General features: G+C 43.6%; 1 long non-coding RNA gene across 1 annotated transcript in view; it reads right to left on the bottom strand.

Moving 5' to 3' along the window:
- Window positions 1-4,090: 4,090 nt before the first annotated feature.
- The window catches only part of LOC117877122, a 24,099-nt gene continuing 5,650 nt past the window's right edge, over window positions 4,091-22,539 (bottom strand). The window contains exons 3-4 of the long non-coding RNA XR_004645620.1: window positions 9,567-9,618; window positions 4,091-4,480 (exon numbers count right to left, since the gene is read on the bottom strand). This is a non-coding gene — a long non-coding RNA (uncharacterized LOC117877122). The remainder of the gene's footprint in view (window positions 4,481-9,566; window positions 9,619-22,539) is intronic.

The raw sequence follows: 22,539 nt of genomic DNA, 5'->3' as shown, positions 1-22,539 counted from the left end.
AGCAAGGATCGGTTCAACAATAGGCTCAGCAAGTGCAGAATGGTGGTGGAATGTGCCATTGGCTGTGTAAAGGGTCACTGGCGCAGTTTGCTTACTAGGTTATAGCACTATCCCCATGGTTATAACTGCCTGCTGTGTGCTTCATGATACCTGTGAGGCAAAGGGAGAGAAGTTTTCACATAATTGATTCAGCTTGCACAGAAGTGTCATAAAAAGCCATACAGGGCATAACCAAAGGTATCTGAGTTTCTTGTATAAAAATGTTACTATAATATTTAAAAAAAGCAGAAGTTTTTCAGACACATTTATTAAGTTTTCACAGGAGAGGGGCATGGAGGATGTCTCCTAATTTTGAGCAGCCAGATAGTAGGGCTATAAGAAGAGCTCAGCATGGAGTACTATGTTTCAGGGAGGCTTTAAAAACCTGTTTCAGTAATGTAATGTGCGCTGCTTCTCTGTATTGTGCCTTTCCATAGTGTGAACCTTGGTGTGACTTCTGGGTTTTTGTCTCCAGCACATCCCCTCTGTTGCCTCAGTTTCCCGGTCCCTCCCCTTCCACCCATTTTAAATTAATAAAGATGATTTCATTCTCAAGACATGGGCTTTTATTGCATAAATATACTGAAACTTAAAGATCACAAAAAGAATTTAACTTTGGAAACCTGACAGAATAAAACTGGGAGAGGAAAAATACATTCATCTTGTCTCTAAAAGCACAGTGGCTTTGTCTGTCACATCATTGTGTGACTTTTATTCTTAGAACTGTGCCCCAGGGTTGAGTGGAAGGGATATTGCATTTCCCACCCATGCCTCTTGGAATGAGAGGGAGAAGGGGAATACAGCGATGTTGGAATGTTGTGCTGCAGAGGGAGTATAGCCTCAAGGTGTTTCTCCTGAAGGTCAACCAGATGCCTCAACATGTCTGTTTGTTCCTTCAGAATCCCCAGAATCTGCTTCATGCCACGCTCATTCTCCTGGTTGCAATGTCCATGTCCAGTTTTTCAGAGAGAGAAATGCTCCATGATCTCTGCACAGTGTCTGCTGTCCCAGAGGTGTTCATAATTTTGTGAAACGTCATCACGCATTCTCTTTCCCCTTTGTCTCGTCTGGGAGAGCCTCTCCACTGGTATGGAAGAAGAGCTGAAGACTACACTTTCATCTGTAAGCCATGGAAAGCACAAAGCAACCATTTTCAATGCAAACCTAGGGTCTAGTACAGAGTTGCTGTATAAAAATAACTCCCCTTATTTCATGGACGTTAAGGCAGAACATTTTGATTTAAACAAGGTATTTATTGAACCAGTTTGCTGTCCCAGCCATGGTGAGTATGGCCCTGATGCATGAGTGCCGGACCGTCACGTGTATGTATGTGTGAGTGTGCACGCATGTGCGTGCAGTGGCGAGTGGGCACCACAACATTTCTCTTCCCGCTTTCCCCCCATTTCCCCTGGTGCTGCTGTTGCTAGCCGTCGCCAGAGGCTTGAAGTTACTAAGGTCAATGCTGGCCCCTGCCACCCAAACTACAGCCATGTTTTGGAAACCTTGGGTGAAGGGGCGTGAAATCCTGAAGGGGGAGAGCACATGCAGTATTGTTTGCGGGCTAAGCAGTTGAAATGAAAACTACCACTGCCTTCCCTAGGTGACCCTAGCTGATGTCACTCTCCTGAGGGTAACCAAGGTGGCAAGGAACAGATGCCACAAGCATCTGGGTGCAGACTGGGTCCTTATGCTGCTATGTTGTGTACTGCCACGAGGCCAGCCGAATTAATACTGGAATGGCGTGGGAAAGTGTCCTACTGCGGTGGAAGAAATAAGGCAGCCCTCTCCAGAAACCTGCAACAGATTGCAGAGTACCTCCACAAAAGTTTCCTAGAGATCTTTGGAGTTTCCCGGACTATCCCTGTGTACATACAGTCTTTTTCGTGGGGCACCCTCTGCCTTGCTGGTATGGCCACTAGGAAGCAAATAGCCACTCTACCTCACCTTGTCTAATTAAAAATAGAATATCAGAACATATGATGGGGTGTACCAACCCCGCACTAAGCCGCTGGGAGCAGACCAATTGTGGGCTCAGGATGCCATGCCCTCTTTCCCCTACTGAGCATGCTCTAGGTGGAGAAGCCAGATAAAAGGAGGCAGTCCAGCTCATCCGGGATGGGCGATGGAGGAGGAAGGATGTACACTGCCGGTTCCTGCAGAGGTACCCGCGATGCTCCTGGCGGTAAAGCCTGAAGTCCTGGACTACACTCCAGGCAACTCACTGACTGCAGAGACCCTGGGGGAAGCCAAACTGCCGCCCACTGAGGAGGCTGCTGCCTACTGTACGTCCCAGCCCAGAGGGAAGTAAGACCTATAGACTCTTTGCTTACCTTGCCCCGTCCAGGGGCTGCAGCCTGCTTGCTGTTTCATCCTGCTCAGGGGGCTAATTCCCCAAGTGCCCCCATTGGTGATGGACTCAATATTTTCCACAGTCATAGCTGTAACACAAGAATGGGGTAACCATGTGCCTATGGGCAACCCTGGGGTTGGAAGCTATTTGTTTGGAGCAGGTTCATCTGGGAAAACTTTCCCCCTTAACATCTTTACTTCTTTATTTCAGTTAGAGCAGGATTGGTTGCTAAACCTGCACGCACTTCACTGGGATATAACTTTTTTACAAGCATTTTTCATTAAAACATCCAGTTTCCTTAGGGCAAATGCCTTACATATTTTTTCTCAGTGAGCACATACTCACCTGCAACCAAATAAATGTGCATAATTATGTATGAAGAGGTACTACACATTTAATAATTGATTCAGCTTGCACAGAAGTGTCATAAAAAGCCATACAGGGCATAACCAAAGGTATCTGAGTTTCTTGTATAAAAATGTTACTGTAATATTTAAAAAAAAGCAGAAGTTTTTCAGACAAATTTGTTTAATTTAAAAAATAAATAAATTTGTACTGTTAAATCATTATTTCTTTTAAAAGATACTTTGATCAATTGTAGTGTTCAGAAGTTTTATCTAATATCAAAACCTACCAGTTGTTGTTGTGGTAAAATGATAGTGTGAAATTAATGCTGTTATACTATAACAATAAGGACGTGACTCGTGTATTTTATGTACACATGCATTCAAGTGTAGTGACAAATGGCTTCATGCTGTGTGATTAAATGCATATTAGCGTTTGCCCTAGGCATTTGATTATTACCATCTTTACTTCATTACATTACCACACTGTATGGCCATATAATTTATAAGATAATACAGACATCACTTTGTTGCTGATAGGAATTATTCTGTTTTATGGATGGTGTCCTTTAATTTTGCCTTTCATGGATTATAAAATTGGTTAATATCTGCTGAAGTGAATCACTGGAGAAGCAAATAAAGATGTTGGCCTCCGGTCACAGTGTCATTTGTGATACTGGCAAAATCTTACAGGCTCATTTATCCCTGTACATGATTGATAACACTATGGGTTAAATGGAGAAAGCTTTGCTTCCATTAAAGGATCATCATGAATGAAGACCTCCCACTTAAAAGTCAGGCATGATGAGAAGACAAGAGACTATCTACAGGTCAAATTAAATAACTTAAATAATTTAAGTGGAATGACAGTGTAATTTGTCCATTCTGTGTTATTACCCTGACCCTTATCAGGCTCATAGGCTTACTTACTTTCTAGTGTAGGGTATTTAAGATGTAATTTTTAATAAATGTTCAGAATGTTGTCGTCTTAAAGATGCACATTGTAAACTTTTTAAATGTTTTTTTTACACCAATTCTGACAAACATGTTTGTGGCCAAGAATAGAAGGAGCGTACATTTCTTTAGGGACATTTTTTGTTGCACAAGAAACAATTTCTGTATTATCATACTAACCAACACGCAGTATTGTTTATCTTGTGGCTTCTAAACAGTTGTATTAATTTGAAATGTTTATAGTAGACATTTAATCTGTCATTCCAGAATACATCTGATGTTTTTAAATCTTTAAAACATGTTTTAGTAATTTAATATAATATGAAATTATTAATTTAAACTTCATCAGATGTCTTCTGTCACTATATTTGCATGCTTTTCTTTTTGCTGCACATCATCTAGTCAAACAAATTATAGAGCAAATGGTCAAGTTATCGTATATTCCTCTGACTGGTGCGGGGGGTCACACAAGTATCACACTCAGCCTGGAGAGGGAGTAGGGTATAGCATGCATCATACCTTTGCAGTTTCCAGTGGTTTGTTATGGAGCATTTTGTGGCAGTCTCAAAGGAGGCTTGCCTGACCTCTCAGTTGCAAAATGAGTGCAGATTATACATAAGAAATTGGTACTTCACAACGGAGGGATGAGTGAAATCTTTGAGCTTCCACTCAGAAAAGCTTTTATTTTGACTCACTGACTTCGGGATGTGAAGTTTTGCTTGTCAAGTGCCCTTGCTGGGATCAGTTGGGATCAACTGGCAAGTGGATGCCTCAGTTCCATTTTCTTCCATCCCTTAAAAATGATAAAGTTGATTTAAAAAAAAAATCGCTGACAAAATAATTCCCAAAACTGCTTTTTTGATGAACAAGGAATTGGACTCTATCCTACATAGACTAACACATATAACTTTTGCCCATTGACTTCAGTGAGGCTACTTGCATGATTACTTACATGCATCAGCCTTTGCAGGATTGGGCCCTAAATTAGTCCATCACTTTCTTTGTGTACAGAATTTTTCCACAAGAATTAATTTTTCTCTAAACATACCATACACAAGATTCTCCTATTTGGATTAGCATCCTTGTGTCTGAAGCTGGTGGAATTCCAAAGCTCAGAATCTACAAAGGGACTTAGATGTTGCAACACTCAGTGTTTCAGTGCCTAGGCATCCTGCTGCCTAGTGGAATCCTCAGGCCTGAGATAGGCACCCAGGTTCCCCATATAATGCATGGGAGGATAGTTAGGGGCCTAAGATAGGTGCCCTTAGAGGGGAGCAGGTTGTTTGGGGATGCAATCTAAGCTAGCCAGGAGCAAAATGCAGAGGAAAGCAGTGGGGCTTAGATTCATAAAGATACTTAGGTGGCTAACTTCCATTGATTTGGGCTTCTATGCTCCTGTCTATCCAAGGGACTCAGAGCCATGAACTCTCTCCCTCACCTCTTTTTTGGGGAAAATCAGAGAGAGATACCCCTTCCCCTCCATTATGCCCAATAGTTAAGGCACTTTGTTGTGAGGTTGGAGACCTGGGTTCCAGTCCCTGCTCAAAATTATGCAGAGCAGGGATTGGAATCTGGGTCTCCCACCTCCCAGGAGAATGCCCTAACCACCAGGCTGTTGGGTATTCTGTGGGTGTCTTTCTCTCATTCTCTTTTGGTGGAGTTGTTCCAATTTGTATAAATGATTAAATCTTCATTAGAATAGGAAATGTCTGAACCACCAGGCTGTAGAGTCAGTCTGTCCATCTGGTCCAATGCATATTTAATTATTTATACAAAGTGGAACAGCTTCAACAGGAGAGATCGAGAGAGACCCACCCTAGAATATCCAATGGACCTGAACCCAGGTCTTCACCTCCCAAGAGGTTAGGGCACTCTTCTAGGAGATGGGGAAACCTGGGTTCAAGTCCCTGTGTCAAATCAGGCAAAGTAGGAGTTTGAATCTGGGACACACACTTTAAAATTCCCCTCTTTGGAGGTCTGGTCTAGTAGGCATGCTTTGAGAAAGCCTGAGTAGGGCTTGATCCGGTAGGCAATGGGTGAAATGCCTAGTTTAAAAATCCTGCAGGGACTTAAATGTGAGCTTGGGCTCCAACTTCCAAGCAATTTGTTAAGCTGGGGGTGGTGCCAGGATTTAAGTGGCTTTGCACTTAATATTCATAGGGAATATTTAGTCATCTACTGGGTTAGGTGGCAGCTAAGCAGTAGTTTTGGGAAAGTCAGTAGACATTAGGTGCCTACAGAGGTAGTTAGGTACCTAAGTACTTTTGTGGATCTAGCCCAAAGAGTTAGCCCTATGTGACTGGTATTGGCACTGGAGCATGTACCAGGTCTCCTCATTTTACTTTATAGTCACAAAATCTTGTCTTAAATCAGGGCATAGCACGCGTAAAGATAGAAAACTATTGAGTCCATCTACTATGACATGAGAGTAGGGTCTTTATTAGTTATGTAACTGTTGATTACCTCCCTAACACTAAAAACTCTAGAAAGTTGTATTCCTTGTACTGCTTTATATTTTTGTGGTGTACCCCTGAAATCTGGGGTCATTTCAAGTAATGAAGGAAAGAAAGAAATTATTTGCATCTGTTATTGGGAGGGCTGATTGTGCAGTTTTGGATTCAGTAGGAGTTTTGACTAAATAAGGATTGGTCTGTCCTGAATTCTAGTGCTAGTTTTTTTTAATTAAGCCTGTATTTTGTGTGCAAAAATGAATGTGTAACTGTGTAAATGAAAGCGCAGAGTTTGATTAATAGCACAATATGTGTTTGCATATTCAAACAGCCACTTGATGGTGGTACTTAATGTGGATACATTTTTTTACACACAGATTCTGAAGGCAGATTTCAGCTTCTACTCTTGGAAAATTTGGTCCTTTAATTCTACATATATTTTGTTAATGGTGTGAAAACATAAGTACTTTTAAAAATTATTGATAATTTATTATTAAGTGCTGACTGTATTCTTGGTGCTGTATAAGACAGAAGACAATACTGGGCCTGATTCTCCTCTCCCTCCGCCCCTGTGTAACTTCAGTGAGTTCATTAGGGCATGGCTACACTTGCAGATATAGAGCGCTGTGAGTTAAACCAGCCTTCGGAGAGTGCAGTAGGGAAAGCGCTTGCAGCAGCATTGGGAACGGTGCATTATGGGCAGCTATCCCAGCATGCAAATGACTTTAACATGCTTTTCAAATGGGGGGTGTGGGGTGAAGTGTGATAGGGAGTGTGTTGTGTATATGTGGGGGGAGAGAGAGTGGGGCTATGGGAGGCTAAGAGCATGTCAGCATGCTGTCTTGTAAGTTCAGACAGCAGCAAACACCCCCCCCCCCACACCTCTCTCACACACAGCATTCCACAGTAATGGCTTGCATGCCGGCTGTCAGAAATGGAGCTTTGAAAGGGCATTTCCGCATTCCTACAGGAGTTCAAAACAATGACAAGAGCGGCCACTTGACTTAAGGGGATTATGGGATGTTTCCGGAGGCCGATCAGAGCGCAGTAACCCAACACCTCGTTCACACTGACGCCCGTGCGTTGTAGCCAAGGCTCAGAAAAACGTTATTCCTCTCGCCGAGGTGGAGTATCAGCAGCGCTGTAGCCGTGGAGACAGAGCGCTCTACGTGCCTTGCCAGTGTGGATGGGGAGTGAGCTAGGGCGCCCGGGGCTCCTTTATTGCTCTGTAACTTGCAAGTGTAGCCAAGCCCTTAGAATTACTCCTGGTTTGCAGTGGTGTAATTGAGAAAAGAATCACACCTACAATCCCTTCCCCAAGCAGCTCAGGGTGTGTTTATATTATGGTTTTAGCCATCAGTTAACAAGGCTTTAGGCACTGTTTCTGGCTCATGTTTTGGCCTCATGACACAAATTGGGAATTCCCCCAGGAGGATCCCATGTTGTTGTACTCTTTCTCCTCCTCCATCCCCCCTGACCTTTGGAGTCCCAGCATAGGGAGGTGCTAAGTGTGGTCCTGGGATTAACTGGTATAGTAAGGAGGAGGTGTTGCTAGAGCACTCTGCTTTCTGGCTATTTTTGGCTGCTGATATAAAACATATCTTTCAAAAAGAAGAAAAATTTTAGAAGTGCATCCACTATATCTACAATTACTCCTGTTCCATAAATAAGGCAAAATGCTGGGTAATCTGAGGAAAGTACTATAACTCACCATTATCATCTCCACCCCAAACAGGCTGCCCCAATAGTGGCAGTAATATGAATCTGTATTGGTGTGTGAGACCAGCACTACAAACGATTCCTTGTGTGTAAGAGAGGGGAATAGTTGAGTAGATGAAATCCACTGCCAAATCAGCATAAGGAGCAGTGCTACATGTCAGCCCCTGCAGCGACTGTGTTGCCAAGTCTTGCAATTTTATAGTGAGAATTTTATATCATATTTAGTGTTTTACTTAAAGCCCTAGTTCCTGTAGTCAAATGACCATTAGAAAATCTCGGCTTTCATTTTAAAAAAGTAAGTTTATTGCAGTCATGGTTATGGGGGGGAAAAAAGCCCCAATGTACATTTAAAAAAAATTACGATTTTTAAGCCAATGTTAAGATGATGATGACGATTGATTATTATTATTTATTTAGGCTTGAGTCATGATTTTTGAAGTCTTGGGGTTGGCAATTAAATTCTTTTTCCTAGGTTGAAATAGCAGCTGCAGCCTACCCATGTCAGTGCTGTAGGCTATTTGAGCTACCAGATGTGCATAAACATGGATCTTATGTCCCTTCCCTATTTCACACCTTATGTATGTATGTATGTATTTATTATTGAGACTCGAAGCAAAAGATAAGAGAAAAAATTATGGGATATGGTGAGATAGTGATTAAAAACATCTTTTGTCCTCTACCATCATCATACATCCTTTTATTAATACCATCTGTATTTTTAACTAATGTGTAATCATTAATGGTTTTATATTTTCTGGAAAAAAGTATTCAGTATATCTCTAACTTTTTTGGCAAATCTTTAGGAACAAATATAAAAGAAACTAGAAGCTAGCAAGATCTCAAGTTATATCATGTACCTGCTACAAGAATAAATAAGAAATCAAAATTAAATATATTAACTCTAAAATAAGCAATAAGCAAGGAATTTCATTTTTTGTCAAATTAAATATTACTGCCTAATTTCACAGTTTACAAATGGCTGTTTAAATAGCTAAATTATTATATCGTTTTCAACACTTGCAAGTTTTCAGAACGTGAAAGTCTTTAAAGGCTAAATCTTAAAAGATGATATAAATTTGTATATTGCAGATACAGAATTTAAATATGGATAGAGACTTTAAGACAATGACACCTGCTTATACTTTTCAAAGTTCTTCAGACAGATTGCTTTCTATTCAACTGTTAGATTTTAAAACAAGTTTACTAGAGGCAGTAGAAGAACTGCGTGTAAGAAGGGTATGTGTGCTAACATTATTTTGAACTCCCAATTCTTTGTGTTATTTCCAACTGTTCATTATTCATTGTAAGAATTCTTACTCATCTATAAAAGCAAATAACCCACTTTCATACAAAAGAACACTTATCCGCCAAGATTTTGTATCATAAATATCATGGAAGTTTGTAGTGTGTATATTTGGGGCATATATTAGACTTGGACAAGTTAGTTCTTATGGGTACATTGGGACAATGAATACAACTGTCACATATTTATCTATCAAAAAATACAATTGTTTACCAAATTAATAAGGCAGAAATTGTCTATAGTCAACTTTTATTTTCTATTGTGTTTATTTTATTACCGGTATATCCTTCCATATCAAAAACTGTTGCAAGAGTGACTCGTGATGTGGAAAGCAGGCAGACATGTAGATGTACACCCATAAGTGAGTTTATCTGAGTCTTTTTTTAACAGATTGATTTATCATTTACCAAGAGGGATGTAGCTTTGACCTGCTTTTCAGTCAGTATACCGGTGCTTTCACTAAATTAAAAAAGAAAGCAAATAGATGGTTAGTATCTTTGACATACACAAATACATTTTTTTCAACCATCTCATTGGTTGTAAACATAGTCAATAAAGGACAAAGTCAAACTATTACTTTAGAGACATCGTGAGCATTGCCATGCTAAGATATGAGTATTTCTTGATTTTAAAATAAAGAAATAGATGGAGATTCATCTTTAAGTATTGCAATTATGTCTTTATAATTAAAGGCTAATAGTCACACCTATTTTATTTTTCAGTTATATTGCAAAAGATTCTAGTGTACATTTGCTAATGCTTTTCTTTTTAGATTTTTCTGAACGATTTTCTTTCTGCCTTTCACAGAAGAAATATACTTTAGTTATTTAATATCTTTGTCCTGTTTGACAAAAGTGTATTATAAACATTATACAAAAAATGTTTGCATTGATAAATGTTTACCTTTGTTTTGATCTATTTTAAAAGTTAAATGGCACAACGGTTTTAAAAAATAATACTACATGTGTAATGGCTGCTGCACAGTATCTAAACCAGAAGCCTCCAGGCCCTTGGTGCAATTGCAGTTGTTATAAATTCACCACACCCTAATCACTACGAACTGTGGGTTTAGTCTAGGACAGAAGGAGTTTAGCCCAGTACAGCCATGTTTGCAGTAATGAAGGGACTCTGGAGAATTTTTACTGAGATAATAGATCAGAATAGCAAACTACCACTTTTCCCCATAGGGATAATATATTTTGGTCTCGTGGTAGCCTGCTGCCCGTTACACTATCAGAGTTTTAACCTCTTTATTTCATTTGGTTAGAGTCATATAACACTATGCAAAAGGTCTCTTGTAAAGTATCATTACAAAGCTTATAATCCACTGAGTGTGGTCATCCTATTTGTGTAAACGTATCACTCTTGTATCTGAAACTAGAAATATGAAATATAACTCTGAGGGCCTATTGTAATTATGCAAAGTGTGGGCCATTAATGGTGGTTTGGAATCTTGATGGCTCCCATCAGCCAGGACAATTGACTGTGGATGGCTCTGTTTGCAGGCAGGCCTTCTTGTGAGTCAGGCTGGGAGAAATGAAGGCTTGGAGTCTCACAGGAAATGTGACCATGTCACCTGATACTGAAATCCATCTTAAACCTGGTGCTTTTCCATTTAAAAGGGGGGGAGGAGGGGCAGACCCAGAGAGACAAAGGATTCATGCCTTGTGCCAAAGCCATATAAGGGGGTGGAACAGAACAAAGGGGCTGGCAATCATGAGAAATCACCTAGCTACCACCTGAGCTGGAGCAAGGGCTGTACCAGGGGAAAGTATTGTGGCCAGACTAGGAAGGCATCCAGTCTGTGATAGAAGCTTATTGAAACATCTCTGAGGGTGAGATTTTATCTGTATTCAGTTTTCTTACTGTTTAGGTTTAGATTTGCATGTTTTATTTTATTTTGCTTGGTAATTCACTTTGTTCTGTCTGCTACTACTTGGGACCACTTAAATCCTACATTCTGTATTTAATAAAATCACTTTACTTATTAATTAACCCAGAGTATGTATTAATACCTGGGGGGGCAAACAGCTGTGCATATCTCTCTATCAGTGTTATAGGGGGCGAACAATTTATGAGTTTACCCTGTATAAGCTTTATACAGGGTAAAACGGATTTATTTGGGGTTTAGACCCCATTGGGAGTTGGGTATCTGAGTGTTAAAGACAGGAACACTTCTTAAGTTGCTTTCAGTTAAGTCTGCAGCTTTGGGGCACGTGGTTCAGACCCTGGGTCTGTGTTGGAGCAGACTGGCATGTCTGGCTCAAGAAGACAGGGTGCTGGAGTCCCAAGCTGGCAGAGAAATTAGGGGCAGAAGTAGTCTTAGCAGCCCCAGGAGGGTTTCTCTGACCCAATCCATCACACACAGTTCTTTCCTTGCTCTGAGAGAAGAGTGAGTTACTTCACCTTTTTCATGAAGTAATTTACTCCCTACTGTGCAGCTGACCAGTGAGTAGGAGAGATGGGGCTGAGCCAGAGCAGAGGTCTTCAAACTGGGGGGCATGCAGAAATATATTCAGGGTGGGGAGAGAAGCTTTAGGGGAAAAAAAACGTATTGTGCACATTCAGAGCTGGGTGGCTGGAAAGTGGCGGCTACTGGCCAGGCACCCCCACCAGCAACAGCGGAGAAGTAAGGGTGGTAATACTATATCTGTCGGCAGTGCTGGCAGCGGTGCTGCCTTCAAAGCTGGGTGGCCAGAGAGCAGCGGCTACTGGTTGGGTGCCCAAGGGAGGAGTATAAACCACTACAGACACAAAGAAGGGGGGCATGATCGAATAAGTTTGAGGACCATTGACCAAGAGGGATTCCCATTTCCCGCCCATCTCTGCCCCCACTTTGCTGAGTTGTTCCCTAGGAACAGGATTGGGCAGGTAGCTTATCTACCTTTCTCACATGTATCACAAAAGTAATCTTTTTCCTTACCATATTTAGAAAATTTTACATATTAAAAGAACGTGAAGGTGGCAAAGTGAAACTCAAAATTTAGGAATTCCAACAATCAAGGTTGCCCACAGAGCTTTACTTTGGTTCCCTTGTGCCTGTGTATTATGATACAATCTTTAATTACATGATCACATACTATTTTTTCCACAGGGCCTCTTTTAACCTTTTTTAATGTAATCTCCTAATAAATAATAAAAACAAAACTGAAAGAACCCCCTCATAAATTCTGTCATGTGGAACCATGTCAACCTGTAAATTTGGTCAACCGGGTTTGAACCTTTATATCCACAACAGAGAACCCTATCGCTTGAAGTAATAGAATAACTGGTAGCAGGCACTAGAGGGGGATGAGCTATACACTTTGCCAGTGGATTTCACAGCTTGTGCGCTGATATCCAAGGAATGTAGAGACAGGGCTCCTGGGATCAATTATAAGTTCTGGAGGGGAGTGTGTTCTAATGGCTATAGACTCCTCTGCTCCAGTCTGTCTCTGCCCCCTTCTGTTCTGTTCCTATTCATCCCCTCCCAAATGCTCTAGCTCCTTTCCTCGTCCTCCTCCTGTACCTATAGACCCTCCAGCCCCATCTCCTCCTTTTGCTGTTATCCACTCTTCCAGTGGCTCCTGTTCTCCTCTCCTACCTCTGTCCCCTTCTGCTTCCCTCCATCCTTTAGCTCTTCCTGCTTCTCTTTTGTTACTTCCTACCCTCTGGCTCCTGCAGCATTCTACCTTCCCTCCACTCAGCAGTGAATGTAGCTTCCCAGTTCAATGGGTGCACTATACTAAACTCTTCTTGGACATGATTTTGGGTTGTAGTCAAGGGACCACCAACCACCCATAGCAGCACCTTCCACCCTGGCACTGCAACCCTAATCCAGATCCAGTGTGGAGGAAAGGCCCAGGAGGTGAGGGTCTGGAGACTGAGCAGCAACTCCTGTCCCACAGGGTTGGGGCTGGCTCATCGCTCTGACCATTGTGATGTGTGGCACATGTAGTCGAAGTCCCACTCAAGTTTGGCACTTTGGTTTCATGATTTCTGTAAGTGCAAATGAACCCACACTAAAGCCACCCCTGCCTCAGGCTGCTTCCTCTTATTATTACTCCAGGTTTCCTGGGTGCCAGCAGCAGGAACACTGAGAAACCATTTCCCTGCTTTCATTTCCTGTGCCCATACTGTGACAGCCCCTAGCTGCTGGGAAGATTAATTGTAGGGGAAATCTTTCTCTGCCCCTGGAGCTCTGATATGGAGCATGCTTGGAACAGACAAAATCTTAGTAGAGTTAGCTGCCAACCTTTAACACATCTGTATTGAACATGTGCAAATTGAGATTTTTGAGAGGCTTATAACTTGGCCAAATTTCAGTTAATTTTTACATGAACAGCAAAAGGCAGATCCGTGTCACCAGCATGACATCCCCTGTGTCAAATTTCAAGCCCTTGCTCCAAAGCATGGAGGTGCAAACTGTATTTTTCCCTAAATTGGTCTCAGAAATAGTGGAAGTATTTAGCTGAAACTTAAAAAAAAAAAAAAAAAAACAAAACTGACTGAGACCAACGTTGTGTAAAGTTTTAGTTTGATCAATTAAAGTTTGTCAAAGCTATAAACAAGTGAAATCAGGGTCTTACAATGGAGAGTGTTAGGCAACCCTAACTGTTGGTGATGCTACCAGCTTTGCCTATACTAATTTGTACTGTATATGTTTTGCTATCATTCCCTTTTCACATTGCTTTGGTGATTATTTTCTGAATATAATAATGATTTCAGTCTCCACTTCTTCCTTCCACCTTTATGCTGCCATTTTAAAAAAAATACTTTACTTCTTCTGTTAACTTATTTTCACCCTCATTAGTAAGTCAGAAAGGCTGGATTCCCCTTTCCATCATCCCTAACTTTTCCACTTGATTTATTGAACACTGGCATAAATATATGGTTCCTGAATCTTAAGAACCCTCATCATTTCTTTAGAATCAGTGATAGGGAGAGGCAACTGGATGTAGTTTTCTCCTTAGTAAGTGTTTAAGTTTATAGCTGCTCTCTGTTGCTAGTTAATTCATGGATAGCAAGGATGAAATCTTCTGTGTGCCTTCTTAAGTGTACTAAAAAAATTAGGAAACACTTCCATTATGCAGACAGAATAATAATTTTCATATGCAATTTATCATTTGCATGTGCAATTAATGTTCTGCATTAAAAATACAGGGTTTTGTGCCTGCAAAACAGATAGTCTTGAAAATTTTATGGGAGCAATCAAAGAAACGTTTTGAAAATGTGGCCCTCAGTGTACCATGATAACTGAATAATAATTATAATATCTGAGAGACCAGGTAGGTGAGGTATTATCTTTTCATTGGATCAACTTCTATTGGTGAATGAGTCTAGCTTTTGAGCTGTACCAAGCTGAAGAAGAGCTCTGGTATATAATTTTGAAAAACAATTGAACAAATATTTAAAAAAATAATATGTTGCGAGTTCAAATTTTAAGGGACAGGAACAGGCAAACTGCTTGTCCTCTTTCCTTTATAAAATGTTCTATATTCATACACTTAAGACTCTAAATATCAGTACAGCTTCATTTAACATTGTATACAACTTCTACATCAGATTGTAATTACTGTAAAGTGCTACCTAATGTAATAATAGAAGGAAAGAAGTTAAGAAGTATAGGGAGAGGAAGAAAGTTATTAATGAGATTTAAAATGAGATGGCGCCTCAATGAGGCAGATAGATACAAGAAAGCTATTCCAGATGGTAATAGTTGCAGAAAACACTGTTCTTTAAGTAGTGTCCCAATGGGTGCTCCACTTCAGGTGCTCATCTGCCTTTTGAGTCCTTGATCAGAGATTTTCCATTAGCAGTATTCATTCTGCCCACACATGCACTCTATACAACTTCATGCTGTTCTTTGAGAATATATAGGGCTGTGTGGGTGAACTGTCTTCAATTTCTTCTCTATCACCTCAGCCTGGGACAGAGCTCTAACATGTCCACCTCATGGATGCCTCAGCATGTTTTATAGTTACTGTTTAGTTAGTTCAGTGTTAGTTGTTATAGAATTGGTTAGATGTGAGAAGTTTGTTTTTCCTCTCTCCCTTTTTTCTTTCCCATTTTTTTTCTGGGGAGCTTATTTGGCCTGGCTAGTCATGCCTTGCTCTCTTGTTGGGAGGCTATCCCAATCACTGATGGCCACTCTAGCTGTGTTCGTTGCTTGGGAGAGTCCCATATCTCCCAAAAGTGTAACTTTTTTTCCTGGCTCTAAAATCTAGAGCTCAGAAGAATTGGAAGATCAAACTGAAACTGCTTCTGATAGAGCACTCCCTTTGCCCAGCTTCTGAGTCAGGTCAAGAAATTGCCTCCCATACGTCTGTAATTAGACAGATCCAGTACCACTTGGCTAAGGTCTCACTTAAGAAGGGGAAGATCTTGGACAACTCATGGAAGGCTTAAAAGAAAAGGAGCTCAATCTCTCAAGAAGCTCTGATCTGCTAGGTCTGTGGTGTCGAAGGGCTTGACCTCTCCACTCAGTACCTTGGAGGTGAAAAACTCTTCCTTCAGTACTAGCAGAACAGGGAAATCCTGAAGCATTTCAGAGAAACCTGGCACCAGTAAGGCCCCAATACCGTCTGCCTCCAGATCAGCACCATCTATTTCAGACTTACCAATACTGCCTTCCCACTCAACTCTGTTGGTACTGACATAATCAAACCCGTGTCTTTTACCCCGACACCTACACACTTCAAACCAATGGTACCGCCCAAATCAACTGCTGTTTTGTTACCAACCCACTCAGTACCGCAGAATTCCATGACTCCAGGGATTTGTCAGTGTTAGATGAGCCAGAGACCCCATAGGTGTAGTTTGACTTCTATTTTTGGGGGGCGGCTCCAGTCAGGCCAATCGGGCCACACGTGTGTGTGTGGGGGGGGGGGGGGATGACGACAAATTCTGTGCCTGCCCACAGGGACGCTATTTCAGATTGGGGGAGGGACTTTAACCATGATTCAAGAGGCTACGTAGGCAACTGAAAACTGTAGTGGTTTTTGTAGATAATAACTTAGAAATATCTGACAGGAGCATTGTATCTAATTCCTATATCAAGAAAGAAAATTAAATCAATATTAGACCCACTCAGCTCTAATACTAACAAGTTCTGACATCTTGTGGCAAGTCACTTATGGGACACTGGTTAGGTTTAAAATCGTAATGTATATTCTTACTCAGATACTTTTAATAAAGTCAGAAGGGACCATCGTGATCATCTAGTCTGACCGCCTGTACATTGCAGGCCACAGAACCTCACCCACTCACTCCTGTAAAAGACCCCTAATCTCTGGCTGAATTACCGAAGTCCTCAAATCATGGTTTAAAGACTTCAAGTTACAGAGAATTCACCATTTACACTAGTTTAAAGCTGTGAGTGATCTCATACCCTATGTTGCAGAAGGTGAAAAACCCCCATGGTCTGTGCCAATCTGACCTGGGGGGAAATTCCTTCCTGACCCCAAATATGAAGATCAGTTAGACCCTGAGTATGTGGGCAATACCCACCAGGCAGATACCTGGGAAAGAATTCTGTGTAGTAACTTAGCCCTGGTCTACACTACGAGTTAAGGTCGAATTTAGCAGCATTAGATCGATTTAACCCTGCACCCGTCCACACGACGAAGCCATTTTTGTCAACTTAAAGGGCTCTTAAAATCGATTTCTGTTCTCCTCCCCGACGATGGGATTAGCGCTGAAATCGACCCTGCTGGGTCGAATTTGGGGTAGTGTGGACGCAATTCGACAGTATTGGCCTCTGGAAGCTATCTCAGAGTGCTTCATTGTGACAGCTCTGGACAGCACTCTCAACTCAGATGCACTGGCCAGGTAGACAGGAAAAGCCCCGCAAACTTTTGAATTTCATTTCCTGTTTGGCCAGTGTGGCGAGCTGATCAGCACAGGTGACCATGCAGAGCTCATCAGCACAGGTGGCCATTGAGTCCCAGAATTGCAAAAGAGCTCCAGCATTGACCGAACGGGAGGTACTGGATCTGATCGCTGTATGGGGAGACGAATCCGTGTTATCAGAGCTCCATTCTAAAAGACGAAATGCCAAAACATTTGAAAAAATCTCCAAGGGCATGAAGGTCAGAGGCTATAACAGGGACCCGCAGCAGTGCCGCGTGAAACTTAAGGAGCTGAGGCAAGCCTACCAAAGAATCAGAGAGGCAAACGGCCGCTCCGGGTTAGTGCCCCAGACATGACGCTTCTATGATGAGCTGCATGCCATTCTAGGGAGTGCCCCTACAACTACCTCACCCTGTGTGGGATTCTCACGCAATAGGGATGCGGATTTTGGGGACAAGGAAGATGAGGAGGAGGAGGTTGAAGATCGCACACAGCAAGCAAGCAGAGAAACCGTTTCCCCCGACAGCCAGGAACTGTTTTTCACCCTGAATCTAGTACCCTCCCAACCCACCGAAGGCTGGTTCCCGGACCTAGAAGGTGGAGAAGGGACCTCTGGTGAGTGTACCTTTGTAAATATTGTACATGGTTTAAAAGCAAATGTGTTTAATGATTAATTTGCCCTGAAGACTTAGGATGCACTCGTGGCCAGTACAGCTACTGGAAAAGTTTGTTAACATGTATGGGGATGGAGGTAAATCCTCCAGGGACATCTCAATGAAGCTCTCCTGGATGTACTCCCAAAGTCTTTGCAAAAGGTTTCTGGGGAGGGCAGCCTTATTCCGTCCTCCATTACCACACCAAGCCAGTAGCACGTAGTCTGGAATCATTGCATAACAAAGGATGGCAGCATATGGTCCCGGTGTTTGCTGGCATTCAAGCAACATCCGTTCTTTATCTCTCTGTGTTATCCTCAGGAGAGTGATATCATTCATGGTCATCTGGTTGAAATAGGGGAATTTTATTAAGGGGACATTCAGAGGCAGCTGTTCCTGCTGGGCTGTTTGCCTGTGGCTGAACAGAAATCATCCCCGCTGTGCGCCATGCGGTGTGGGGAGGGGTGAACCGATCATCCCAGAGAATAGAGTGGGGTGGAGGGGTTTAGTTGGGTTTGTGCTGCACGTTAACCTGAAAACCGCAGCCCCTCCTTTTAAATGGCCAACCCAACGGGTGCTTGATATGGGACATGAGGGCGCTGCTGTTTGAAACCATTCCCACGTGTTATGAAGATTAAAGAAACCAAAAGACTGTGGCTTACCATGTCTGCCTGCAAGCCGAATTCTGTTGCCCGCCAGCCTTGTGTGTGTGATCTCTCACACCAAACTGGCAGGCCCTCAATATAAGAGGCAAAATGCGACCTTGTAAAGAAAGCACACGTGCTATGTAATGTTAACAGCTTGGTTCACCGTGAAAGAGTCTACCCATTGTTCTCTAAAATGTATCTTTTTAAATACTACTCTCCTTTTTTTTTCCTCCCGCAGCTGCAAATGTTTCAACACTCCCCGTATCATCTCCATCCCAGAGGCTAGCGAAGATTAGAAGGCGAAAAAAACGCACTCGCGCTGAAATGTTCTCTGAGCTCATGCAGTCTTCCCACACTGAAAGAGCCCAGCAGAATGCGTGGAGGCAGACAATGTCAGAGTGCAGGAAAGCACAAAATGAACACGAGGACAGGTGGCGGGAGCAAAAGGAAAGGTGGCGGGATCAAGATGATAGGTGGCGTCAGCGTGATGAAAGGAGGCAGGAAGCAATGCTCAGGCTACTGGAAGATCAAACTGATATTCTCCGGCGTATTGCTGAGGTGCAGGACGTGCAGTAGGAGCACAGACCGCCTCTGCGGCCCCTGTGTAACCAACCATCCTCCTCCCCAAGTTCCATAGCCTCCTCACCAAGATGCCCAAGAACGCGGTGGGGGGGCCTCCGGGCACCCAATCACTCTATCCCAGAGGACTGCCCAAGTAACAGAAAGCTGGCATTCAATAAATAAGTTTTGAAGTGCAGTGTGGCCTTGTCCTTCCCTCCTCCCCTCCTCCACCACCTTACCCAGTGCTTCCCTCTTCCCCCACCCCTCCTGGGCTACCTTGGCAGTTATCCCCTCATTTGTGTGACAAATTAATAAAGAATGCATGAATTTGAAATAGCAATGACTTTATTGCCTCTGCAAGTGGTGATCAAAGGGGGGAGGAGAGGGGAGGGCATTTGGCTTACAGGGAAGTAAAGTGAACCCAGGGGGCAGGTTTTCATCAAGGAGAAACAAACAGAACTTTCACACCGTAGCCTGGTCAGTCATGAAACTGGTTTTCAAAGCTTCTCTGATGCGCAGCACGCCCTGCTGCACTCTTCTAACCACCCTGGTGTCTGGCTGCGTGTAATCAGCGGCCAGGCGATTTGCGTCAATCTCCCACCCCACCATAAACGTCTCCCCCTTACTCTCACAGATATTGTGAAGCACACAGCAAGCAGTAATAAATATTGGTTTTGCTGAGGTCTAACGAGTCAGTAAACTGCGCCAGCGCACTTTTAAATGTCCAAAGGCACATTTTACCACCATTCTGCACTTGCTCAGCTTGAAGTTGAACAGCTCCTGACTACTGTCCAGGGTGCCTGTGTATGGCTTCATGAGCCATGGCATTAAGGGGTAGGCTGGGTCCCCAAGGATAACTATAGGCATTTCAACATCCCCAATGGTTATTTCCTGGTCTGGAAAGTAAGTCCCTTTCTCCAGCTGTTCAAACAGACCAGAGTTCCTGAAGATGTGAGCGTCATGTACCTTTCCCGGCCATCCCACCTTGATGTTGGTGAAACGTCCCTTGTGATCCACCAATGCTTGCAGCACCATTGAAAAGTACCCCGTTCGGTTTATGTACTGGCTGCCTTGGTGGTCCGCTCCCAAGATAGGAATATGCGTTCCGTCTATCGCCTCCCCACAGTTAGGGGATCCCATTGCAGCAAAGCCATCCACTATGACCTGCACATTTCCCAGAGTCCCTACCCTTGATAGCAGCAGCTCAGCGATCCCGTTGGCTACTTGGATCACAGCAGCCCCCACAGTAGATTTGTCCACTCCAAATTGATTCCCGACTGACCAGTAGCTGTCTGGCATTGCAAGCTTCCAGAGGGCTATTGCCACTCGCTTGTGAACTGTGAGGGCTGCTCTCATCTTGGTATTCTTGCGCTTCAGGGCAGGGGAAAGCAAGTCACAAAGTTCCATGGAAGTGCCCTTATGCATGCGAAAGTTTCGCAGCCACTGGGAATCATCCCAGCCCTGCAACACTATGCGGTCCCAGCATTCTGTGCTTGTTTCCCGGGCCCAGAATCGGCGTTCCATGGCATGAGCCTGCCCCATTGCCCCAGGATGGCCAAATTGCTGGGGCCCGTGCTTTGAGAGAAGTCTGTGTCCATGTCCTCATCACTCTCGTCACCGTGCTGCCGTCACCTCCTCACCTGCTTTTGCAGGTTCTGGTGCTGCATACACTGCAGGATAATGCGCGTGGTGTTTACAGTGCTCATAACTGCCACGGCAATCTGAGCGGGCTCCATGCTTGCTGTGGTATAGTGTCTGCGCGGAAAAAAGGCGCGAAACGATTCTCAGCCGTTGCTCTCACTGAGGGAGGGGCAACTGATGACATGGCTTACAGGGTTGGCTTACTGTTCCCGCAGTCTGCACTGCCCATTGGAATTCTGGGTTGTGTTCCCAATGCCTGATGGCAAAAAGATGGATGGTTCTGGGTACATGTCGTCAGGTCCCCCCTCCTCCCTCCATGAAAGCAACGGCAAAATATCGTTTCTCACCTTTTTTTCCTGGGTTACCCGTGCAGACGACATACCACGGCAAGCATGGAGCCTGTTCAGTTCACTGTCACCGTATGTCTCCTGGGTGCTGCTGGCAGACGTGGTACTGCAGTGCTACACAGCAGCATCCCCTTGCCTTGCCCTGTGGACGGCAGACAGTACAATATGACTGCTAACTGTTGTCATCGTCCCGTGGGTGCTCCTGGCCAACCTCGGTTAGGTTGGTCGGGGGTGCCTGGGCAGACATGGGTGCTCCTGACGGGCCTCGGTGACGTCAGTCAGGGGTGCCTGGACAAAAATGGGAATGCCTCCAGGCCATTCTCTTTTTTAAGTTTTGTCTCATACAGATTCAGTCCTGCCTGGAATATCATGCCAGCTGGAGGCTTCTGCCTCAGGCTGCTCTCCCAGTCGGCAGCACCGCGCAGTCGCACCTACCCCAGCCTACCCCTTGCTCCCATGGCTCATGAAGCCTGGACAGTAGTAAGGAACAGTTCAACTATAGGCTGAGCAAGTGCAGAATGGTGGTTCACGCTACTTCCCTGTAAGCCAACCACCCTCCCCACCCCCCGCTTTGATCTCCGCTTGCAGAGGCAATAAAGTCATTGTTATTTCAAATTTATGCATTCTTTATCAATTCATCACACAAATGATGAATTAATCATCACACAAATGGGGGGGGATAACTGCCAAGGTAGCCCAGGAGAGGTGGGGGAGGAGGGAAACACAGGGGTGGGGTAGTTGTAGGGGCACCCCCTAGAATGGTATGCAGCTCATCATAGAAACGGGGTGTCTGGGGCTCTGACACAGAGCGGCTGTTTGCCTCTCTGGTTCTTTGGTAGGCTTGCCTGATATTCCAGACAGGACTGAATCTCCATTAGACGAACCTTAAAGAAGGGAATGACTCAGGAAAAAAGGTGAGAAATAATTTTTTGCTGTTGCTTTCATGGAGGGAGCGAGGAAGGTGTGTGTGTGGGGGGCCTGACGGCATGCATCTAGAACCACCCACGACAATGTTTTTGCCCCATCAGGCATTGGGAGCTCAACCCAGAATTCCAATGGGCAGCGAAGACTGCGGGAACTGTGGGATAGCTACCACAGTGCAACGCTCCGAAAGTCAACGCTAGCCTCGGTACTGTGGATGCACTCCGCTGACTTAATGGTCTTAAGTGGGGACACACACAATCGACTGTATGAAATCGATTTCTAAAAAATCGACATATTAAATCAACCTAATTTCGTAGTGTAGACATACCCTTAGAGCCCTCCCTCTCTAGTGTCTCGTCTTCAGCAGTTGGGGATTTTTGCTACAGGCAGTTGCCGATGGTCCACACACCATTGTAGGCATTCCTATCATATCATCTCCTCCATAACCTTATCAAGCTTAGTCTTGAAGCCAGTTAGGTTTTTTGCCCCCACTGCTCCCTTTGGGAGGCTTCTCCAGAACTTCACTCCTCTGATGGTTAGAAACCTTTGCCTAATTTCAAGCCTAAACTTATTGATGGCCAGTTCATATCCATTTGTTCTGGGGTCCACATTGCTGTTCAACTTAAATAACTCCTCTCCCTCCCTGGTGTTTATCCCTTTGATGTATTTATACAGAGTAATCTTATTTCCCCTCAGCCTTCTATTGGTTATACTGAATAAGCCAAGCTCTTTGAGTTTCTTCTCATAAGGTAGGTCTTCCATTCCTCAGATCATCCT

The sequence above is a fragment of the Trachemys scripta genome, chromosome 4, assembly GCF_013100865.1.
Source record: "Trachemys scripta elegans isolate TJP31775 chromosome 4, CAS_Tse_1.0, whole genome shotgun sequence".
NCBI classification, from domain to species: domain Eukaryota; kingdom Metazoa; phylum Chordata; order Testudines; family Emydidae; genus Trachemys; species Trachemys scripta.
The sequence above is the reverse complement of the archived record's forward strand: the minus strand, read 5'-3'. Positions and strand labels throughout refer to the sequence as shown.